Source organism: Eriocheir sinensis, chromosome 4 (genome assembly GCF_024679095.1).
Source record: "Eriocheir sinensis breed Jianghai 21 chromosome 4, ASM2467909v1, whole genome shotgun sequence".
NCBI classification, from domain to species: Eukaryota; Metazoa; Arthropoda; class Malacostraca; order Decapoda; family Varunidae; genus Eriocheir; species Eriocheir sinensis.
The window spans coordinates 3,351,536-3,357,107 of record NC_066512.1 but is presented as its reverse complement, the minus strand read 5'-3'; the positions used below and the strand labels follow the sequence as shown (position 1 = coordinate 3,357,107).

Genomic DNA, 5,572 nt, shown 5'->3' with positions numbered 1-5,572 from the left:
CAATACACCTCTTGCCTAGACAGTTATATTTCAAATGTCCGTCCACAAGCAAGAATTTTAATGATGTAGAACAAACACATCGCAGACTTGTGAGTGGGGTAATTTTTTTGTCTGTATTATTGGCTACTTGTGATAAATACTATTGGATACTCATAGTAAATATTCAGAATATTTCCTTATTGGCTACTTGTGATAAATACTATTGGATACTCATAGTAAATATTCAGAATATTTCCCTATTAATTTAAAAGTTTTGACATCACTTTAAAGTTTTGACATTTGACTTAATAGCCTCCTTGAAGGTTGAGCATGCATGTCAACCACATGGTAAAATTAAAAACAGGAAAAAATAGTTGAATGTATTTTTTTTTGCATCATTTTTAGATAATTTATGGACAATAACTTCGGTATTTAGATTGCATTTATGTACCACTATAAATAATTCCAAAAGCTGAAGTTAAAAATTTAATACTACAGGCTAAGTTAAAATAATTACTACAGCCCAAGTTGAAATATTTACAACAGCCAAAGTTGAAACTCCAAAAGCCTGAAAATCCCACATTGAAGAAGTACAGAGCTAGTTTCCCCGGGCCGTCTTCGGACAAGGGCCCGTTCCCCTTTTGATACTAGGGGATAAATCTTGCGTACACACACACACACACACACACACACACACACACACACACACACACACACACAAAAAAAAAAAAAAAAGGCAGTCATAAACCCCGACACGGTCTAGATACCACTCGATTTCTCGCGTGTTGTGTCGTTCGTTTCCAACATCAATGGCGAGAACACCAACTTGGAAGACGTTTCTTATACTCTTCTCACACTTACGGATGACGTGATCGCCCACGTTATCCGGATTCAAAATGGTGTAGGCTGGTCGGAGTCCTTCCGAGTTCCAGCTAACCCTGGACACACAGCATACACCAAGATCTTGCGCCTAACTGGCTGTCTCGCTTAGTTGAGATGAAGGTTGTCCTCGTCACCAGGGTCTTCAGATCTCGGCGGTGGGAGAGATACAGGTACACGATGAGTGTGGCCTCCCTCATACTCCTGGACCCACCATCACGCAAGTGTACCTGGACAGGCAAGGTATGGGGGATATCGGCGACACACGATGAGTGTGGCCTCCCTCATACTCTTGGACCCACCGTCACGCAAGTGTACCTGGACAGGCAAGGTATGGGGGATATCGGCGACACCTCGACTTACCTGGATTTCTACTGGCTCTTATAAGACATACTTAATGAGGTCAAAGGGTTTGCGGACGAGAACTGCTATTATCCCACCTATTGGCCCGCCGCGTCATTGGCCCGCCGCGTCAAAGGGTTTTCACCGAATTTCTACTGGCTAGCTCATGACATGCTTATTGAGGTCGAAGGGTTTTCACCGAATTTCTACTGGCTAGCTCATGACATACTTATTGAGGTCGAAGGGTTTTCACTGAATTTCTACTGGCTAGCTCATGACATGCTTATTGAGGTCGAAGGGTTTTCACTGAATTTCTACTGGCTAGCTCATGACATGCTTATTGAGGTCGAAGGGTTTTCACTGAATTTCTACTGGCTAGCTCATGACATGCTTATTGAGGTCGAAGGGTTTTCACTGAATTTCTACTGGCTAGCTCATGACATGCTTATTGAGGTCGAAGGGTTTTCACTGAATTTCTACTGGCTAGCTCATGACATGCTTATTGAGGTCAAAGGGTTCTCGGAAGAGCACCGCTATTATCCAACGTAGGGGATGATTTTCAAACAGATTTCAGGTAAGTCTCTTAATCTAAAGATGGTCACCGCCGGGCCTTTGAAGACGAAGGGGATAAAGTTCAAACTGAACTCAAGACATGTCACTGAATCTAAAGACTGTCACCGCCGGGCCTTAGAAAACGCAGGGGATGAAGTTCAAACTGAACTCGGGCATGTCACTGATCTAAAGACGGTCACCGCCGGGCCCTAGAATACGCAGGGGTTGAAGTTCAAACTGAATTCACCAGGAAGGGAAGGTAGACTTTCTCCAGCAGGATCATTAAGGGGAGGTAGACTTTCTCCAGCAGGAACAGCATGAAGGGGAGGTCCAGGCCAGGCTCCACCCACCCACCCCTGTGGACAACAAGGGGAATGAAAAAACCAAAGAGACAGCCGGAAAATGGAAAAATTCATGAATAACTTGAGAGAAAGGACTAGCATACTTAAATTGAGGACATTCACATGTGGACAATAATGCTCTAATATGCGTACAATAATGCTCTAATATGCAAGAGAGGGATAAAAATTGATACCAGAATAATAAAAAAAAGTATTACCTGGTGGCAGCAAAGGTTCTATCGAAGGCAGTGTTGGTTGCAGTGGTCAGGGGCGAGCAACGAGACGGGCCAGTATGTCGGGTAATAGCAGTGTTCATCGGCACCCAAGTGTATAATGTGATCCATTCCGTCGCTATAGTTGTGCACAACCTTGTACACTCGGCAAGGCAAGGCAAGGCAAGCACCGCGGGGAGGAGCAGGGGAGATATTCGGTTGTCTGGCTTCATCTGAAGTCTCGAGCTCAGGGCCAGAGAGTAGTCGGACTCCAACACTCGCCAGCGGCTGTGCCATTATGTTAGATTCCACCGTGGCCATCACAAAGAGAAGGCTTTGCAGGGGATTCAGGGAACAACCGACTCGATGCGCCATTTTGGAGAATGACCGCGTGGGTGCAGACTTCCTTCCACACAGAGTAACAATTAGGAAATGAACAACACAAACCGATGAGCAGTTCTCGTTTCAGAGACTAATCAAACAGCGTATAGGGAACAAAGATTTGGAGGAAACTTACCAAATACATCGCTGTAATATTAAAGGCAAAAATACAGTAAAGATTTCTTACCTGTGGTGGCTTGTGTTCCCAGCTACCTGGCCGTCTTGGGTACCGGTGCACAATGACGTAGACGGTAGACTTTCTCCAGCAGGGCCAGCAGCAGAGGCTTTCCCTACAGCAAGCAGGAAGGCGATGTTCAGGTCAGTTCCTCTCACTCCTGAAGAGGAATTTGGAAAGGGATAAACCCAATACGTAATAGTCGTTTGAGAGTAATCATAGCATATAGAGAACATGTGGACGAAACCGAGATAGATAGAGATAGAGACTGCTGTAATACTCGAGCAAAGATATCCAAGTAAAATATCCATACTCGTGATGGATCAACGGCTCCATCGCAATGGCTTTCGTTACAGCAAGGCCGGAAGGGGATATTCAGGCGAGTTCCTCACTCCTGAATAACAGTTAGGGAAGGGATAAACCTAATGAGCCATTACCAATTCAAAGTTATTAATGATACAAAGTTATTAATGATACAGAATGAAAATGTGGACGAAGCCGATAATATACACTGCTGTAACACGCAAGCAAAGATGGTACAGTAAAACATTCTTACCCGTGGCGGGGCAGTGGCTTTCGTTGCCCAAGTCAGCATGGGGAGGAGCATCTGTGTTATCAGGATGGATTCCACCGTGACCATCATGGAGGGAAGGTCCTTCAGGTCAGTCCTCACACCCCTGAATAAACATTAGGGAGAGAATCCCAATGAGCAACAGTCTTTTCAAAGGGACTAATGATACAGCATATCGAGAACATGCCATGTGGACGAATCCACTAATATTAATGCTGTAATATGCAAGCCAAGATTGTACAGTTAAAGATTCTTACCCGGATGGCAGCAATGGCTTAAATTTCCTCCCCGCACGTTACCGCAGAAACAAAGGAGGTGCAGGCAGTTCCTTCCACTCTGGAATAACAATCAGGAGAGGGATAAACGCAATGAGCAATGGCAAGTTCAAAGGGACATAACAAAATCATGGACTAAACTAATATGCACCGCTGTAACACGCGCACCGCTGTAACACGCAAAGATAGTATACAGTAAAATATTCTTACCTGTGGAGTCAGCAACGGGTTTGGATCCCATCATCCCATCCGCCTGGTGGAGGGAACACCGCGCGCAAGCCTTGGAAATCCCGAGGCAGGAAGTTAAACAATTCAGGCGTCACTTTCCAGGAGACTTAGTTGCCGCAGATAAAAAATAATGTTAGGAAGACACTAACAAAGGTCATTTCTTAAAGTCTCTCAAGCAAGATATTTTTTATCCTCAACACCAAATCCCCAGATTTAGTAAAGGACCTAAATTCTGTCCGAATTTCACCACCTCTGTTTTCCAAGGCACGGCGGGTCTCCTCCACCAGGCGGTAGGGATTGCAGTGGTCGGGGGCGAGCAACGCGGCGGGCCAATAGGTGGGGTAATGGCAATTCAAGTCCGCAAACTCTTTGACCTCATTAAGTATGTCGTACAGGAGCCAGTAGAAATCCAGGTAAGTCGAGGTGTCGCCGATATCCCCCATACCTTGCCTGTCCAGGTACACTTGCGTGATGGTGGACACCAAGAGCATGAGGGAGGACACACTCATCGTGTACCTGTACCTCCCCCACCGCCGAGACCTGAAGACCCTGGTGATAAAGATAACGTTCCTCTCGGCCAGGCGAGAGAACCAGTTAGGCGTAAGACCTTCGTTATCCGTGTCACCCAGGGCCCTCTTCCGGCGGTGGATTATCCCACATAAAACGCCCGCCGCGATTTTCGCCTGCCTGGCTCGGTCTCGAATCGTCTCGAGACCAGGGCCAGAGTGCAGTCCGTTGCTGTCCGCGACACGGAGGAACCTCGCCAGCACCTCGCGAGATGCCAAGCTGGATTCCACCGTGTCCTTAATGGAGGGAAGGTCCTGCAGGTCAGAGTCCATCGAGTGTCCAGGGCCAGCTGGAACTCGGAAGGACTCCGACCACCCTACACCATTTTGTATCTTGATGACGTGGGCGAGCACGTCACTGGTAAGTATGAGAAGACTCCTCAGAGTTTGCCTTCTCGCCATTGCTGTTTTTAGCCTTGTGTCGAGGATACTACTGCCTTCTGTGGCCGTCCCAGGTATATATACCCCTCAGCCGAGCCCGTGACGTGTGCTAGGCGGCCTAACGAGCACCGGGAATTACAGTTCTCGGGTTTGTCTAACGTGCGGGGCCGCCCAGCGAGCAGTGATGGCGGTGGGCGGGGCTGCGGTCATTACTCGTGGCTGCCGCGTCCAGGGCTCGGCAGCATCATTAGCTCCAGATGATGTAGTGCTCGTGTATTTCCTTTTTTTAATGCCGAGGTTTTGCTTTTCCGGGAGGCTTTGGGTTTACAGGAATACGTATATGACGACAGAATAGTACTTGTATGGTTAGGAAGTGAAAGAGATGTCGGCGTGTTAATACAACCAATCTATATTACTTTTTTTGGACTATAAGAGACTGTGGTTTTACGAGAGGGTTCAGTTATAGGTCAATAGAATACATGACAGCAGAAGCGCTAGTTGATTAGGTAGGAAAAGAGATGTCGGCGTGTTAATACAGCCAATCTATATTCTTTTTTGTGCTTTAAGAGGCTGTGGTTTTACGAGAGGGTTCAGTAAAAGGTTAAGTACATATTCCTCGTTGTTACATATTCTGAGGACGACAATTTTATTTCTCGTGAGTTTTGATTTGTTTGCTTCATTTTTTTACAA

At 46.3% G+C, this 5,572-nt stretch overlaps 1 long non-coding RNA gene across 3 annotated transcripts; it reads right to left on the bottom strand.

Moving 5' to 3' along the window:
• Positions 1 to 348: 348 nt before the first annotated feature.
• LOC127008016 (uncharacterized) lies at positions 349 to 4,375 on the bottom strand. Of its 3 annotated transcripts, none has more exons than XR_007760751.1 (6): positions 3,918 to 4,371; positions 3,690 to 3,768; positions 3,418 to 3,538; positions 2,874 to 3,021; positions 2,312 to 2,711; positions 349 to 2,108 (listed from the first exon to the last, which is right to left on the bottom strand). It is a non-coding gene; the product is annotated as an uncharacterized LOC127008016 (long non-coding RNA). The 3 variants fall into 3 exon arrangements; XR_007760747.1 differs by having other exon boundaries at positions 2,312 to 2,707; XR_007760741.1 differs by having other exon boundaries at positions 2,312 to 3,021; positions 3,918 to 4,375.
• Positions 4,376 to 5,572: the final 1,197 nt, after the last annotated feature.